Genomic DNA, 20,080 nt, shown 5'->3' on the forward strand with positions numbered 1-20,080 from the left:
GACGGTTCAGTAAAAATACTTAATTTTGAATTTGGAGTGAGTGGTAAGTGAAAATCATATACTGTTTTGAATTTTTAAATTTCAGTTTACAAAAGCACAGTCTACTAATCTGTATATTAAAGATAAAAAAGATAAATTACTTCCTTGTTGATTCATCAAAAAATATACTAAAAATAATAACATAAATATAATAAAATTTTTTAAAAATTAACTACAAATATCATTTTCTAATCAGTTTATACAGAAACTGTAAATAAATATTATTTTGTTGGGTCTTGAAGGGTCAGCAATCAGCTTATGAAGTTATCTATGTCTGGACAAATAGAAATGCAGAAAGCATGACTCAGCTTCTTAGTATACCCTTCAGATAAGTTAGCACACATTCCTGTACTTTAAACTATCATTTGAAGCATCAATTATTAACAGTTCTTTCACTATTATTCCAGAAGATTCCATTTTTATCTCGTAGCATATAGCAGATCTTTCAGGCAATGTTGAGAGCAAGGAAAAGCCACTAGTTTATTATTAAAAGTCTAATTCTAAAGTTTGTTCTTTTTAATGGTTTTGAAATATTTACTCAATTGCTTTGAGCTAAAAATAATAGATAAACATAATTTAAACAATAGCAACAACAAAATAGAGAAAAAGCTATTTCTTTTCTTACTCAATATAGAATAGATCTTCATTTCTTTTAACAGAGACAACCAAGTGATCAGATCACAAAACCAAATTTTCAGTCCTGGCTGCCACAATGAGGAAAAAGTAAAAAAAAAAAACACAAAAAACCAAAACCAGACTAAAACTTAGCCAAGATCCTCAAGCAAACAAAACTATTATATCAGAAACTATTAGTCTGTCTCAGAAATCACTCAGGGAACAAACAGTCATGCCTGGGATTAAACAGCACTTTAGATATTCTTGTTCCACTTGGGCAGCATGCTAATTGCCCCTCTCTGGTTAGCCTCACGGGCTGCTTAGTAGAAGTCCCCAAAATACAAAACAGTATAATATAATATTAAAAAGACTAAAAACATGATACTCTAACACATGTAAAATTAATGCATGTTAAAGATTCATGAAATAACTCATTAATGAGGGAACCAGTAAAATGGCAAAGCTAAGTCAAAGGCATTTGTGAGCAGAGGCTTTTATAATCTAGTAGAAATTTTATTTTGTCTTCAATAGTGGATTAAGATTACCAGATGAGATACAAAATGGCAAATGTTCTTTGGGACAATAAAGGAAAACCTTTGAGATTATCATTTTAATAGGACAGCAATCATTTACATTGGTCTCAGGCAAGAGCAATTTTCATAGTAATAACTCTTCTACAAGTTAACCTCTACCCCTACTTGTAAAATACCCTAATCAACAGTCAATAAAATGACAAGTGAACTGTATAGCCCTAGAAAGTGAGATATCATCAGTGACACTACATAAACTCAATAGTCTTTTAGCTGTTGCCAAGTTTTGATCATTTTTCTTAATATCTCTAATACATAATTGAACTGATACAAGGTAGGTGAAAATTCTCAGTAACAATCTCCTCCTCCCCCCCCCAAAAAATGATGATATATTAGTTTTCTGGAACGGTCTTAACAAAAGTCACAGACTGGGTGGCTTAAACAACAATATTTTCTCACAATTCTGAAGGCTGGAAGTTCAAGGTCAAGATGCTGGCAGGTTTGGTTTCTCTTGAAGTCTCTCCCCTTGACTTGCTGATGACAGTGCTCTTTCTGCACACATCTTAGGTGTCTCTTCCTCTTCTTAGAATAAGGACACCAGTCCTATTGCATTAGAACCCCACATTGATGGCCTCATTTAACCCTAATTACCCCCCCCCCATAAAGGCCCTATCTCTAAATATAGTCACTTTGAGGTTTAGAGCTTCAACATATGACATTCAGAGGGAGAGGATTTGGCACAAAGCATGGTATTAAAAGGGATAAATTAAAACTGAAGATTCATCTGATTTAGGGGCATTTGACTATCACATTATCAAAGAGGCTTGCCGTTTAACTTTCCAGAGAAAGATTCAAGGCCATGAGCCCCCCCAAAATGAAGAATTGTAACTGAGAACAAAATGGAGAGTGTAACTGCTGCACATAACTGATGTCCTCAATGTTTTTACTGTAAGAAAAGGAATGAATTTTAAAAAGAATAACAATGGCAAAAATAGACAAGTAAACACATTTGGTTGAGAATGGATTTTGTGTTAAAATTTTAAAAATCCACACAGAAGACAGACAATTTCACAGGGTTTGGAATATATTACTTCTACCAGAATAGCTCAGAAAAGTTAACCTAATAATTTGGAGTAAAGTGGTCCTATATGAAGACATCATTGGATATAAGGTTAAAACAAAAATTCTTACTAGATTTGTATCTTAGATTAGCACTAACCATATAAACATAAATTTACATCCTCAAATTATAAAAGCATTCCAGCAAGCAATTAGTAACAGAACATAAAACAAGAAAATTGTGATGGAAAGATTTCCAGATATAATTATTAGATTTAGAATATCATTTAAACATGTTTAATACACTTAAGAAGTGAAGAAATTACTCAAAAAATTAAAAGGAAATAAGATAATAATTATTAAAATCTTCAAAATAAAAAATACATAAATAAGTCAACTCTAAGAAATAAAGAGTATAACATTGAAATTAGAAATTCAGTGAATGGCTTAAGCAGCATTATAGGCATTGCTTAAGGAGAATTAATAATTATAAGAGAGATCTGAATGAATTAGTCCTATGAAGTCTAGAGAATAAAAACAGCAAGATGCGGCCCTGGCCGGTTGGCTCAGTGGTAGAGCATCGGCCTGGCGTGCAGAAGTCCCGGGTTCGATTCCCAGCCAGGGCACACAGGAGAAGCGCCCATCTGCTTCTCCACCCCTCCCCCTCTCCTTCCTCTCTGTCTCTCTCTTCCCCTCCCACAGCCAAGGCTCCAATGGAGCAAAGATGGCCCGGGCGCTGGGGATGGCTCCTTGGCCTCTGCCCCAGGCGCTAGAGTGGCTCTGGTCGCAACAGAGCGACGCCCCGGAGAGGCAGAGCATCGCCCCCTGGTGGGCAGAGCGTTGCCCCTGGTGGGTGTGCCGGGTGGATCCCGGTCGGGCGCATGCAGGAGTCTGTCTGACTGTCTCTCCCCGTTTCCAGCTTCAGAAAAATACAAAAAACAAAACAAAAACCAGCAAGATGCAAAGTTATTAAATAAACAGAAAGGAATCTGGAGGATAGAATAAACTAAGATATCCAGGCCTAGACACATGATTCAGCAAAACACCAAAGACAACTAAATGAAAGCAGATGGGAAGAAAAGGCAGATTAGTTATGAAGCAACTGTAATTAAACTGTCAGCGGGCTTCCCAAATGGAAGGGTATATGCCAGAAAGCCACTATATAATATCTTCAAAGTTGAGAGGAAATAACTGTCAACTTAAATTTCTGTATCCTAAAAGAAATTTCATTCAAGTGTGGGAAACTCTATAATGCTGTTTCTGCTAATGAGCATCAAAGAAACAATACTTAGAAGCCTTATTCTTTGAAATGAAAAAGGGATCTTTTATAATATGAAGCAACATTACTGAGGATGTTTAGTCTTTAAACCATAAGGTTAGAGAAATTTTGCTTTTTGCATATATACCAGGGACTAGAAGATGAGAATGCAAGGAACGGGGGGGGGGGGGGGGGGGGGATGGAATGGTGACATTATTGAAGCAGCTGTGATTTTGTGTAGAAGTCAGTGAGCATTGTTCCCTGTTGCTGTTGGAAATAACCAGATCTGTTCTTCCTGAATGTGTATGAAACCCGCTTGGGCATTTTTTTTAAAGAAACTGCTTCCCGAGAGCTTACTGCCTATGTGTTCTTCTAAGATGCTTATGGTTTCACGGCCTACATTTAAGTCTTTTATCCATTTTGAGTTTATTTTTGTGAGTGGTGTAAGCTGGTGATCTAGTTTCATTTTTTTGCAGGTAGCTGTCCAATTTTCCCAACACCATTTGTTAAAGATGCTATCTTTACTCCATTGTATTTCCTTACCTCCTTTGTCAAATATCAGTTGTCCATAGAACCGTGGGTTTATTTCTGGGTTCTCTGTTCTGTTCCATTGATCTATATGCCTGTTCTTATGCCAGTACCAGGCTGTTTTGAGTACAACGGCCTTGTAGTATAACTTAATATCAGGAAGTGTGATACCTCCCACTTTATTCTTCTTTTTTAAGATTGCTGAGGCTATTCGTGTTCTCTTTTGGTTCCATATAAATTTTTGGAATATGTGGTCTATATCTTTGAAGTATGTCATTGGTATTTTAATTGGTATTGCATTGAATTTATAGATTGCTTTGGGTAATATAGACATTTTAATGATGTTTATTCTTCCTAACCATGAGCACGGTATATGCTTCCACTTGTTTGTATCTTCCTTGATTTCTTTTATCAATGCTTTGTAATTTTCTGAGTACAAGTCTTTAGTCTCCTTGGTTAAGTTTATTCCTAGGTACTTTATTTTTTTGGTTGTAATTGTGAAGGGGATTGTTTTCTTAATTTCTCTTTCTGACTGTTCATTGTTGGTGTATAAAAATGCCTCTGATTTCTGAGTATTGATTTTATATCCTGCCACGTTGTTGAATTCATTTATCAGGTCCAGTAGCTTTTTGACTGAGACTTAAGGGTTTTCTATATACAATATCATATCATCTGCAAATAATAATAGTTTTACTTCTTCTTTTCCAACTTGAATGCCTTTTATTTCTTCTTCTTGTCTGATTGCTGTTGCTAGGACTTCCAGGACCATGTTAAATAAGAGTGGTGAAAGGGGGCACCCCTGCCTTGTTCCTGATCTTAAGGGACATCTCTCGGAGCAATATATTTGCTGATTTATCTCCATGGGGAAGTGAAATAAAAGACAGGATAAACAAATGGGACTATATCAAACTAAAAAGATTTTGCACAGCTAAAGACAACAAGAACAGAATAAAAAGACAAACTATACAATGGGAGAACATATTTGACAATACGTCTGATAAGGGGTTAATAACCAAAATTTATAAAGAACTTGTAAAACTCAACACCAGGAAGACAAACAACCCAATCCAAAAATGGGCAAAAGAGATGAATAGACACTTCTCCAAAGAGGACATACAGATGGCCAATAGGCATATGAAAAAATGCTCAACATCACTAATCATTAGAGAAATGCAAATTAAAACCACAATGAGATATCACCTCACACCAGTCAGAATGGCGCTTATCAACAAAACAACACAGAATAAGTGCTGGCGAGGATGTGGAGAAAAGGGAACCCTCCTGCACTGCTGGTGAGAATGCAGACTGGTGCAGCCACTGTGGAAAACAGTATGGAGATTCCTCAAAAATCTGAAAATCGAACTGCCTTTTGACCCAGCTATCCCACTGTAAAGCCAGCAGTCAAGGCCAGGGCCACTATCAAAGCAGCCGCCTGGCCCATGCAGGTTCGCATTGGATTCGGACAGTCGGTAAAGAAACCATGGAGCCAAAAACTGGTGGGCCATAGCCTTTAATCCTAGCTTGCACCCAGCGGGCAAGTAAAAATACACACTGGGCTCCAAAACCCAGTCACACTCAGTGCTCACAAAGCCACTGACTTATCCGAGTTTCCTAGAATCAAAGGTTTCTAGCTCACCAGCCTTAGTCTCCTCAGTTCCCCATCTCCTTCCTTATCCCAAATACAAACTCTACACAAACTGGCATCTCACTCAGCACTCCACCATCTTGGCTGCTTCTCCTGGCCTCCTCCACGTGGCCTTTTTCTGCTCTCCTCTGCTCTCTCTTCTAATGATAATCTCAGGAACCAAGAGCGTAAAATCCCGTTTTGCCCCCACTTTATACTGTAGCTTCACAACCTCTAATCCAATATACAAAGTAGGGAAGTCTCCAACCCAAAGTCACCTTCTGAGGCATGATTGGATTGCACCACCCCACATCAAAAAGGGTAGGAAAGGCTTAATCCCAAAACCAAGCCCTAGGCTACAAGGATTCTACCTGCCTTTAGCCCACCCCCAACACACATTAATATCACCTGGGTGACGGCCTCCTCATGTCATCTTTAACAAAGTGAGCATAATACATTTTATCTGCCCAACACCCACTTTTAGGAATATACCCCAAGGACACCATAGAATGGCTCGAAAAGGAGAAATGCACCCGCATGTTTGTGGCAGCATTGTTCACAATAGCGAAGATCTGGAAACAGCCCAAGTGTCCGTCAGAGGACGAGTGGATTAAAAAGCTTTGGTACATATATACTATGGAATACTACTCAGCCATAAGAAATAATGACATCGGATCATTTACAATAACATGGATGGACCTTGACAACATTATACGGAGTGAAATAAGTAAATCAGAAAAAAAACTAAGATGAATCCATACATAGAAGGGACATAAAAATGAGACTCAGAGACATGAACAGGAGTGTGATGGCAACAGTGGTGGGGGATGGGGGGAGGGGGGATGGGGTGAAGAAGGAGAGGGGGTTGGTGGAGGGGAGGGGCACAAAGAAAACCAGATAGAAGGTGACAGAAGACAATTTAACTTTGGGGGAGGGGTATACAGCACAATCAAATGTCAAAATAATCTAGAGATGTTTTCTCTTAACATATGTACCCTGATTTATCAATGTCACTGCATTAAATTCAATAAATAAAAAAAAAAAAAAAGAAACTGCTTCCCAATGTAGGCATCATTGCTGGGAACATTCATGAATTCAGTTTTGTCACTCACATTGAGTGATCTTATCAACAGTCATTAATCAAATTACATACATTTCTAAATAAACAAAACAGAGCAATGTGAAAACTCACAAGTCTATGCGACAAGCTGAGGTCCTCTGATAGAACTTTCCATGTGATGAAAATGTTCTGCATCGGCATAGTCCATTAAAGAGTTCTAGTAAGTCACTGTCCCTATTGAGTGCTTGAAATGTGGCTACTGTGACAGAGTAACACAATTTAATTTTTTAATTTAAATTTTAATAACCACATATAGCTGGTGGCTACCTTATTAGATAGCTGCATACTATGAGGGGCAGTTTTTTTAAAACAGAAAAGTAAACCTAGAATAAAGTTGTGAGATAAAAAGAAAAAAGTACAGAAAAATTATGGAAAAGCAACTGAATCAATTCATTGATTGCATATTTTTAATGTTGGGAATTTTAAAAAGTTAAACTAAAATAACAGACAGTAATGAAAATAAACGTTGAGTTGAGTTAAAAGTGTTAACACTCACATATTATAGGGTATATTGTTCTGGAGTCAAGTTAGAGATATTGATTAAATTTGTACTGGGATCCGAGTCAGGGTGCATGTGGGAGTCTGTCTCTCTACCTCCCCTCCTCTCAGTGAATAAAAGATAAAATAAAATAAAAGATAAAATAAGATAATATATGCATTCACAAACACATATACACATGTATGTATTTTCTGGGAATAAAGGGGGAAAAGAACTAATCTAAACATTGACCAACTCAATGATAGAAAGAACTCAGACTCCAAAATCACTTTGCAAAGGAACATGGGTAATTTAGAGAAATGAAATATCATATTATTTCTCTTTTGAATCTCTCGAAACAAAACTTGATCCATATTCTTCTTTTTTCCTGCTTTGCATCTTTACTAATTTGCACACGTGATCCTTCCCAGCGATTTTCATTCCTTTCCTTCTGCTTAATCCTGAAATCCTGAAAGGTCAATTGCCACTTTAAATTAAATCCATTTAATATAGAGAAAGGCACTTGATTTTAAATCTACTTCTAAGTCTAAGCTGAAATCACTTTTCTTCCAAAACCTAGAAATGGAAGACAGAAATAAACAAAATTTAAAACAGTCTTAAGGACATGCAATCCAGGGCTGTGATATATATATCAATAGGTTCACATGTTATTAGGAATTCTGGATTAAAAAAAAAGATGGAAATGACAGTGAAGGTACTGAGGGTGACCTACAAGTCACAAACAGCAAATCCCATAGGATATCATGAGTTTAGCAAAGCTATGGTGTTTTATGTTTTGTTTTTATTTTTCTTAAGTGAGAACTGGGGAGGCAGAGAGACTCCAGCACATGCCCTGACCAGGATCCACCCAGCAAGCCCCCTACCAGACAAGGCTCTGCCCATCTGCAGCCATTGCTCCCTTACTCAGCAACTGAGCTATTTTAGTGCCTGAGGCAAGGCCATGGAGCCATCCTCAGCACCTGGGGCCAACTTGCTCCAATCAAGCCATGGCTGTGGGAGAAGAAGAGAAAAAGAGAGAAGGGAGAGGGTGAGAGGTGGAGAAACAGAGGTACACGCTTCTCCTGTGTACCCTGATCAGGAATCGAACCCAAGGACATTCACATACTGGGCTGAAGCTCTACCCTGAGTAAACCAACCAGGGCTAAGCAATGGTGTTTTGACAAAATCTTTTTGTCTTTTCTTGAAATTAGATTAGGCCCTAATTCAGTTCTACAAGCAAAAAATAGGTAACTCCATGTAATCTTCGGAGAGAAATCTTTGACACCTTTAGACAGGATTCAGGAATAGTCCTTGACTCTGATACAACCCCAACTCACTTCTCACTTCGTGTGAATGGCCTTAACCAGACCATTGGAGGATCAGATATACCAGCAAATACCACAATTGAAAGATCCATTGCTGGACACACAATACTTCACTAAAAATTTTAGATGAATCTTAAAACAAAAACAGAATAAGACATTGAAAAACTAATGGCTTTACAAATTAAACTAGTGCATGCTCCCTCCCATCCAGGTAAAAGTTGTCAATGGGTGAAACCTCTTAATAAAGACACCTGTAGATACTGTAAAGGGAGAGAAATTGGAAAAATAATTGTACTGCATCACTTAAGAAGATAAATGAAAAAAAAAAAATGTGAGGATACCATGAAGGTCTCAAATACCCAAATAAAAGGAGAACTAAGTGCCTAATCCTTTCATTTTACTCTTAATCTCACAAGGAAAAAAGCCATAACATAGTATAGACTAACAGTGAAAACTTTTAATCAAATTTTGTTTTATAGTATTTATTTAAGTTCTTCAACCATGATATAATTTTCCCCAAACTGTCATGTAGCAGATAACTATAATCTTGGCAATCCTGATATTTTATTTTATACCTTTAATTTTTTTAAGAAAAGGATTGTTTCTTTTTCTTTTGTGACCTCACTATCTTAATAGGGTGTGTTGGAATCAACTTGCACTGTTTTATGGGAGCTGATTGTTCAGATCTCTTGCCCATTCTACATTCAATGACATCATTTGTTAAATTAAAATTGATTATCACAATATACAAATAAGGACTTTTATTACATGAAAGCTGGTTGTTATACATAAATCACTATACAAATAAAATGCTAGATTATGTGATTTCCTAAAAGTGACTTCTTGGAGAGCCCCATGGGCCTACTTATTTAGAATTTAGTCATAGATGATTTGGACATTGACTAACCAGTATCTTTATGCCCAACTCTAACTTAAATAGAAGATCTTTAGTAGGTACTAGACTATTACTAATTTCTACTTGTATGTATAGAATTTGTGGGATTCTCAGCAAGGGTTCTATAAAGATTCTGATTAACCCATTCAATAAAGATATGCACTACTCTCTGAAACTAGAAGTATAACTAAAGCTGATAGAAAAGGGCACTAATCATACCTTGTCCCAGTCCTTATAACCTGCTAAACCTACCAGACAAGAAAACCAATGGACAGAGATGTATACATATTCATAACTTCAGAGGCACAAATAAAATATTTCCTTGATTTCTATAATTCTAAACACAAGTACTATTTTATCTTCAGTGCTGTTTGTGGTTGTATCTTTTACAGTCATTAATTTGTGTTTTCTTTCCTTAGTGGCCATCCAGAGGGGGGTTGTCAATAACCATGTACCTTTCCCAGGGAATCAACACCATACTTGGACAATAACAGTTTACCTCAGAATTTTACTTACACACCCTTCTAGTTATCACAAGTCCTTAACTAGGTCTTAGGAACCTCAAATTTCCCTATGATGCATTCTTTTTCCAATGTATTGAATTCAATTACTTTTTGCAATGTTCTAAAGATGAGGTCAGCTCTAAAACTAATTCTATCTATTTGCTGATTTGGCCCAGTTTTTAAAAAGTTTCCAAGGAAAAGTTAATTTGCCAAAACAAAGAGTATTGCATAAGGCTTTGTTTATCTCAATGAGATAAACCCCTCACTTCTGACAACTATAACCCATTCAAGAAGTTCCCAGTCACTAAGAAAAACTTAAAAGCGTTCTTATATTTCCCCTGGCTACTGCCATAAATTAATAGCCAAATTTTTGAAGTTATTATATCACTGTATGATTTAACCACGTTCTTAGTAAATTAACCCCTTCCTTTGAAGTTAAATACAAGCTGAACAGTCACTGTAATTTAAAATGACCTGTTCAGGTCTGACCATGCAGTGGTGCAGTGGATAGAGTGTCTGACTTGGGATACTGAGTTCTCAGGTTTGAAACTCTGAGGTCACCGCTTGAGTGTGAGCTCATCCGGTTTGAGCACGGGCTCACCAGATTGAGCACAGGGTTGCCAGCTGGAGCCCAACAGTTGCTGGGTTAAAGCCCAAGGTCACTGGTTTTAGCAAGGCTGGCTCAGCTACAGCCTCCTGGTCAAAGTACATATGAGAAAGCAATCCATGAACAACTAAGTTGCCACAACTATGAGTTGATGCTTCTTATCTCTTTCCCTTCCTGTCTCTCTCTTTCTCTCTTGCTAAAAAATAAAATAATATAAAATAAAATAAACAAGATAAAATAAAATAAATAAATAAATAAAACAAAATACAATAAAATAAATTGCCTCTTCAGCAACCACTCATACTTATTGTCATAAATCTTGATACCTGTTTATACATGAGAAATAGGGACAGCCGTTGATAGTTTGACTAAATGTCATAGGTATAATCAGAAATTATGGATTGATTATAGACTTTCTCTTCACCTAAGGCCATTTTTACTCCCCTTTGTATCTGCTGCATTTTAATTAGTGGGGTCATAATGCCAACTTGGTGTTTAATTCTTCCTTAACTTTGATGTTGTCTTTGACACTGTTCAAACTCATTACACATTGAATATATGAAAGTATACTAGGCAAGTAGGCTTACCACTTATGCAATTCTATTTCTTTTTTCAGAATACATTTTTATATAACACTATAAAGCTTTAAAATCTGTTGTTTTCCTTTTATTACTAGAAAAGGGGAAAACTCATTACTTCCTAGTGTCTGTTATGGAATTGTTTGACACAATCAGACTTTTCAAGATCTGTGGAAATCCCAAATTTATTTTGTTTGTTAGTGATTTATACATTAAAACAGAAACAGAGAACATGCTGGAACCACATTACAGATCTTAACTTGCCTTGCTAGAATAATACCCTTTGCAAGAAGCAAAATCAACATGGATATTATATTTGTTGCACTTACTTGCCATTGCCAATTAGGAAGAGATAAATAAACTAATATCTATAATGACATGGCCTTGATTTTGGAATGCTTCAAAAAATTAGTGTTCTTTACTTCAACAGGCACTCCAATTTAAAAAGTGAAAAAGATTAAAGACTCTTAATGTTTTTGGAGGATTTGACTATAACAGTACAAGCCATACAAAAATAAATGACAAAGAGGCAAAGAAAAGTACCCTAATGATAACTGTGCCATACAGATAAGCTTTACAATGGTCCTTGAATTTCTAATAGCATTCAAAGGCCAAAGCTTTGAAGCAATGCAAATAAACCACTGTGGAAGGACAGTGATTGGTTTCAGAAATAGAAAACAAGCAAAAATGTTAAGGAAATCTAATTGCAAATCACACAAAAGATGACCTCCAATGTAACTTTATGAATATAAATTTGTATAAAATTATCTGTTACAGCAAGGAAAAATTTGTGTGCATTTAACATTTAGTAAAGAAGCTATGCATATTACTGGATATATTTCACTTGTCATCAGTGTAATCCTATAAAAGTGATAATATTGGACATGGACAAGACTCCAAGTTTTATGATGCTTGATAACCTTCAAATTGATTTAATACTCTCCTCCCTTCTTCATCAGAAATTGTTTAAAATAAATTTTTATTAATTTTAATGGGGTGACGTTAATAAATCAGAGTACATATGTTCAAAGAAAACATATCCAGGTTATCTTGTCATTCAATTATTTTGCATACTCGTCAACCAAAGTCAAAGTGTCCTCTGTCATCTTCTATCTGGTTTTCTTTGTGCATCACCCCTCCCCCCTCTCCCTCCCTCTACTTCCTTTCCCCCAGTAATCACCACACCTCTTGTCCATGTTTCTTAGTCTCGTTTTTATTCCACCTATGTATGGAATCATGCAGTTCTTAGTTTTTTCTGATTTACTTATTTCACTCTGTATAATGTTATCAAGATCCATCCATTTTGTTGTAAATGATCCGATGTCATCATTTCTTATGGCTGAGTAGTATTCCATAGTATATATGTACCACTTCTTCTTTATCCATTCATCTACTGAAGGGCTTTTTCATTGTTTCCATGTCTTGGCCACTGTGAACAATGCTGCAATGAACATGGGGCTGCATGTGTCTTTATGTACCAATGTTTTTGAGTTTTGGGGGTACATTCCCAGTAGAGGAATTGCTGGGTCATATGGTAATTCTATTTTTAGTTTTTTTAGGAACCACCATACTTTCTTCCATAATGGTTGTACTACTTTATATTCCCACCAACAGTGGATAAGGGTTCCTTTTTCTCCACAGCCTCTCCAACATTTGCTATTACCTGTCTTGTTTATAATGGCTAATATAACAGGTGTGAGGTGGTATCTCATTGTAGTTTTGATTTGCAATTCTCTAATAACTAATGAAGATGAGCATCTTTTCATATATCTGTTGACCATTTGTATTTCTTCCTGTGAGAAGTGTCTGTTCATGTCCTACTCCCATTTTTTATTGGATTGTTGGTTTGTTGTTGAGTTTTATGAGTTCTTTGTATATTTTGGATATGAGGCCCTTATCTGAGCTGTTGTTTGAAAATATCATCTCCTATTTAGTTGGCTGTCTGTTTATTATGTTGTCAGTTTCTCTTGCTGTGCAAAAACTTCTTAGTCTGATGTGGTCCCATTCATTTATCTTTGCCTTCACTTCTCTTGCCTTTGGAGTCAAATTCATAAAATACTCTTTAAAACCAAGGTCCATGAGTCTAGTACCTATGTTTTCTTCTATGTACTTTATTGTTTCAGGTCTTTGATATATTTAGGTCTTTGATCCATTTTGAATTAATTTTAGTACAAGGAGACAAACTGTAGTCAAGTTTCATTCTTTTGCATGTGGCTTTCCAGTTTTCCTAGCACCATTTGTTGAAGAGGCTTTCTTTTCTCCATTGTGTGTTGTTGGCCTCTTTATCAAAAATTATTTGACCATATATATGAGGTTTTATATCTGGACTTTCTATTCTGTTTCATTGGTTTGAGTGTCTATTTATCTGCCAATTCCATGCTGTTTTGATTGTCGTGGCTCTATAATATTATTTGAAGTCAGGTATTGTAATGCCCCCAGCTTCATTCTTTTTCCTTAGGATTGCTTTGGCTATTCGGGATTTTTTACAGTTCCATATAAATCTGATGATTTTTTTGTTCCAATTCCTTAAAAAATGTCATTGGAATTTTGATGGGAATTGCATTAAATATGTATATTGCTTTGGGTAATATGGTCATTTTGATTATATTTATTCTTCCTATCCAAGAACAGGGAATATTTTTCCATTTCATTATATATTTATTGATTTCCCTTAACAATGTTTTGTAGTTTTCATTATATAAGTCCTTTACATTCTTTGTTATGTTTATTCCTAGATATTTTATTTTTTTGTTGCAACTGGGAAGGGGATTATTTTTTTTAGTTTGTTTTCTAAAGTTTCATTGTTGGCATATAGAAAGGCTATGGACTTTTGTATATTAATTTTGTATCCTGTGATCTTCCTGTATTGGATTATTGTTTCTCATAATCTTTTTGGGGAGTCTTTGGGTATTTCGATGTATAGGATCATATCATCTACAAAAAGTGAAACCTTTACTTCTTCTTTTCTGCTATGGGTACCTTTTATTTCTTTATTTTGTCTGATTGCTCGGACTAGATCTTCTAGCACCACGTAAAATAAGAGTGGAGGGAGTGGACAACCCTGTCTTGTTCCTGATTTGAGGGGGAAAGTCCTCAGTTTTATGCCATTTAATATGACATTAGCTGATGGTTTATCATATATGGCCTTTATCATGTTGAGATATTTTCCTTCTATACCCATTTTGTTGAGTGTTTGAAACATAAAATTGTGTTGTATTTTATTGAATGCCTTTTCTGCATCTCTTGATAAGATCATGTGGTTTTTGTTCTTTGTTTTGTTGATATGGTGTATTACGTTAACCATTTTATGTATGTTGAACCTTCCTTGAGATTTTGGATGAATCCCACTTGATCATGATGTATTATTATTATTATTATTTTTGTATTTTTCTGAAGCTGGAAATGGGGAGGCAGTCAGACAGAGTCCTGCATGTGCCTGACTGGGATCCACCCGCAAACCCACCAGGGGGCGATGCTCTGCCCCTCCGGGGCATCGCTCTGTCATGACCAGAGCCACTCTAGCGCCTGGGGCAGAGGCCAAGGAGCCATCCCCAGAGCCAGGGGCCTTCTTTTGCTACAATGGAGCCTCGGCTGCAGGAGGGGAAGAGAGAGACAGAGAGGAAGTAGAGGGGGAGGGGTGGAGAGGCAGATGGGTGCCTCTCCTGTGTGCCCTGGCCGGGAATCGAACCTGGGACTTCCGCATGCCAGGCCGACGCTCTACTACTGAGCCAACTGGCGAGGGCTTTATTTTTTTTAATATGTTCTTATATTTAATTTGCTAGTATTTTGTTTAGCATTTTAGCATTTGTATTTATTAGAGATATTGGTCTGTAGTTTTCTTTTTTTGTGCCATCCTTGCCAGGTTTTGGTATGAGGGTTATGGTGGCCTCATAAAATGTGTTTGGAAGTATTGCTTCTTCTTCAATTTTTTGGAAGACTTTGAGTAGAATAGGAACCAAGTCTTCTTTGAATGTTTGATAGAATTCACTAGTATAGATGTCTGGACCTGGACTTTTATTTTTGGGAAGGTTTTTAATAGTTTTTTACTATATCCTCCCTGCTTTTTGGTTTGTTTAGGCTTTCTGCTTCTTCATGACTCAGTCTAGGAAGGTTGTATTATCCTAGAAATTTATCCATTTCTTCTAGATTGTTGAATTTGGTGGCATATAGTTTTTCATAGTATTCTACAATAATTCTTTGTATATCTTTGATATCTGTGATGATTTCTCCTCTTTTATTTTAGATTTTCTTTATATGAGTCCTTTCTCTTTTTTCCTTGGTGAGTCTTGCCAAGGGTTTGTCAATATTGTTGATCTTTTCAAAGAACCAGCTCCTTGTTTTATTAATTTTTTCTATACTTTTTCTGTTCTCTGTTTCATTTATTTCTGCTCTGATTTTTATAATTTCCTTTCTTAGGCTGGTTTTGGGTTGTCTTTGTTCTTCTTTTTCTAGTTCCTTAAGGTGTGAAGTTAAGTGGTTTACTTGGGCTTTCTCTTGTTTGTTCATATAGGCCTGAAGTGATATGAACTTCCATCTTATTACTGCTTCTGCTGCATCCCAGAGAGTCTGATATGTTGTATTGTCCTTCTCATTTGTCTGTATATATTTTTTGATCTCTGCGCTTATTTCTTCTTTGACCCACTCATTTTTTAAAAGTATGTTGTTTAGTTTCCACATTTTTGTGGGGTTTTTTACCTCTTTTTTGCAGTTGAATTCTAGTTTCAAGGCTTTATGATCAGAAAATATGCTTTGTACAATTTCAATTTTTATGAATTTGCTGATGTTATTTTTGTGGCCCAACATATGGTCAATTCTTGAGAATGTTTTATGTATAGTAGAGAAAAATGTATACTCTGTCACTTTGGGATGAAATGTCCTGTAGATGTCTATTGTATTCAATTGCTCTAGTGTTTCATTTAAGGCCAATATTTCTTTATTGATTTTCTGTTTGGATGAACAATCAAGCGCCGTCAGCAGCATTTTGAAGTCTCTAAGTGTGATTGTATTTTTATCAGTTTTTGTTTTTAGGTCAGTCAGTAGCATCTTATATATTTTGGTGCTCCCTGGTTTGATGCATATATATTAAGAAGTGTTATGTCTTCTTGATTCAGTGTCCCCTTAATCATTATGAAATAATCATTTTTGTCTCTAGTTACTTTTGCTGTCATGTAGTCAGCATTGTTAGATAAGAGTACTGCTTTTTTTTGGATATTATTTGCTTGAAGTATTGTTTTCCAGCCTTTCACTTTGAATTTGTTTTTATCCTTGTTGCTTAGATGTGTTCCTTATAGGCACCATACACTTGGATTTTCTTTTTTAATCCATTCTGCTACTCTGTGTCTTTTTATTGGTGAGTTTAATTCGTTTACATTTAGTGTAATTGTTGACACTTGAGGCTTCCCTATTGCCATTTTATGTATTGCTTTCTGTTAGTTTTGTATCTTGTTTGATTCTTCTCTTTTGTTTTTCTATCATTTGTTTTTGTTTGGTTGTTATCCATACTTCTTTCCTCTGTTACTACCTTTTTTAAGTCATGTGCTTCTGTGGTTGTTTTTTCAGGGGTGCTTATCATTAAGTAATGAAAAGTGTACCTACCATGTTTATTGTAGTATACTGAATCTTATGAGTGCTTCTGCACTCCATCATCCTTTGCTACTGTTAATCTTCATAGTCTCTCCTTTTTTTTGTTTTCGTTGTCACAGTTTAAATTTGGTTTTATTGTCTTCTCAGTGGAGCTTTTACTTGTGGTTTTGTTTTGTTTTGTTCTTTGTATCTGGTTGGAAAACCCTCTTTAGTATTTCCTAAAGTGGGGGTCTTCTGATGATAAATTCCCTCATCTTTTCTGTATCTGTGAATGTTTTTATTTCTCCTTTGTATTTGAAGGATAGCTTTGATGGGTATAATATTCCTGGCTGGAAGTTCCTCTCTTTCAGAACTTTAAATATTGGAGTCCACTCTCATTTAGCTTGTAGAGTTTCTGCTGAGAAATCTGGTGATAATCTAATAGGTTTTCCTTTATATCTTGTATTCTTCTTTTCCCTGGCTGCCTTGAGAATTTTTTCTTTGTCATTGGTTTGTGCCAATTTCATTATGATGTGCCTTGGAGTAGGTTTGTTGTGGTTAAAAAAACTCAGTGTTCTGTTTGCTTCTTGAATTTGAGGCTTTAGTTTTTTCCACAGGCTTGGGAAATTCTCATTTATTATTTGTTTGAATATGTTCTCCATTCCATTTTCTCTCTCTTCTCCTTCTGATATACCTATTTTTCTTATGTTACTCTTTTTGATGGAGTCAGACAATTCTTATAGGGCTTTCTCATTTTTTTTAATTCTCGAGTCTCTCTCTTCTTCTCTCTGTATTGCCTCAAGTTGCCTATCTTCTATGTCACTAATACTCTCTTCTATCTGGCCTGTTCTATTAGCTAAGCTTGTTATATAATTTTTCAGTTCATGAATTGAGTTTTCATCTCTTTTTGATTTGTTTTCATAGTTTCAATTTCCTTGGTAATATATTCTTTGTGTTCATTGAGTTGTATTTTGAGCTCCCTAAATTGCTTTTCTGTGTTTTCTTGTATATTTCTGAGTATTTTTAGGATTTCTATTTTAATTCTCTGCCATTTAACTCCAAGGTTTCCAATCTATTAAAATTTTTTTCAATAGATTTTTTCTCATCTATCTGTGCTACATCTCTGTCTTTTGTATCCATGATATTCATTTCCTTTTCCTTAATGGCTTTTGAGGCTGGTTTTGTTAATACCACTTCTTGTTCAGTGTGTGGGACTTCCAGACGCTCCAGGAATAGATTTTTCTGTCTCTGTTTGTACAACTTTTTGAAATTTTGTACATAGCTAATACATCAGCAAATTCTCATATGATTAATCCTTAGATACACATCTTTCCAAGAGACACAATTAGTACTCTAATTACTGAGATGTTGTTGCACTCTGTATTAGTCAGGGTTCTACAGAGAAACACAGCCAATAGTATATATTAAAGGATCAATAGATTCACATAAGAAGAGAGTTATCAAAGGCATTGTTATAAGGAGCGCTCCTCATGGTGCCATTTCTCTGATGTCACTTTATCAGGGATTTTTAAAATGAGCTAGTCACTGCTTACATATTCACAGAATGAGCTAAAGTGTTGCCCTGTTGAAGAATTATAACACTACAACACTGAAGGTCACAGGAGTAGAAGTATTTGATTTCATCTTTCCAACATTGAGAATTCCAACTCAGCCAGTGAGGAGGACACAAAGTGTGCTGTTACTTTTATTAAACAGCTTTGGAAACCTTGCCACTTACTTAGAAACTTTACTATATTATCCCTAATTTTGGAAAAGATGGAAAAATAACCCAAACAGAATATTAAAACTAAAATTAAAGAAGTTCTCTAATATACTTGAGCTATCATTACTTAGGCTATAAGGATGGAATTGACCCTGATGGTGTTCATCCACTGTCCCCTTATTGAGATACAGATAGATCTATATAGCTACCAAGGTGACACAGCATGTCTATACCAGGGCTAAGCCCAAAATGTGAGCTTCACTGACTAGCTGCATGCAGGTACAGCTCCAGCCTCCAAACTTTAATCAGAAATATTTTAAAAACTAGTATTACATAGCTAATACATCAGTAAATTCTCATATGATTAATTTTTAGATATACATCTTTCCAAGAGACACAATTAGTACTCTAATTACTGAGATGCTGTTGCACTCTGTATTAGTCAGAGTTCTACAGAGAAACACAACCAATAGTGTATATTAAAGGACCACTAGATTCACATAAGAAGAGAGTTATCAAAGGCATTGTTATGAGAATCAAAAAGTCTCATGATCTACCATCTGCAAGTTGGAAAACCAGGATAGCCAGTGATGTAATTCAGCCAGAAAACCTAAGAATGGGGAAACATGGATAGAGTGTGATTGTGTCAGTCCTAGTATGATTCCAAATGTCTAAGAATCATGAGCACTGATGTCCAAAAGTAGGAACACATGGATATCTTAGCTCAAGCAGAGAAAGTAAATTCCCTCTCTTCTTTCTATTTAAGCCCTCAAAGAATTGGATAATATTCACCAGCATTGGCAAGAGCAATCTCATTTTACTCAGTCTACCAATTCAGAAGTTAATCTCTTCCATAGACTTCCTCACAGAGATATCTGTAAAATTACACTTTACTAATTCTCTGGGCATTCCTTAGCCCAGTTAACTTGATGTATAAAAGTAACCATCACACACCCTGAAAGCTAAAGCTGAAGATTTTTAGGAACACTTCAGAGACACATGGTCCTCCAAGAAGGAGGTGGCTTTTACCCAGAACATCAGAATTTACAACTACATAATATAGACAAATACCAAAAAGCACCAGGAAAGATACAAATGACGAGAAGCAATAATTATTCTTATTTTCGATATTCTCTAGAATCAGATTCTGAGCCAAGAGCCCATTCTAGAGCAGAAGCCCATGGATATTCTTGTTTAATATTCTCTTAAGTGTTTTCTATCTTCTTCAGTAGCTTATTGTTCCTAGATGGCATATAGACACGTTACTTTATGCAGAAGACCCATATTCTTAACATTAAACACTTCTTAGATACAATTTAGACAGTCCAATACTGTCTGAAATTTCCTTGTAATTTAAATAAAACATATAATATGTAGTAAATTCAACTGATGGGTTTCCACTTTGCTTTAGTTGCATTTAGCTTTCTTTAGTGCCAGTTTTTGATAAATAAACAGTTCATTTCTTTTCTTTTTTTTTTTTTTTTTTTTTTTTTGTATTTTTCTGAAGCTGGAAACAGGGAAAGACAGTCAGACAGACTCCCGCATACGCCTGACTGGGATCCACCAGTCACGCCCACCAGGGGCGAAGCTCTGCCCACCAGGGGGCAATGCTCTGCCCCTCCAGGGCGTCGCTCTT

This window comes from Saccopteryx leptura, chromosome 3 (assembly GCF_036850995.1).
Source record: "Saccopteryx leptura isolate mSacLep1 chromosome 3, mSacLep1_pri_phased_curated, whole genome shotgun sequence".
NCBI lineage: Eukaryota > Metazoa > Chordata > Mammalia > Chiroptera > Emballonuridae > Saccopteryx > Saccopteryx leptura.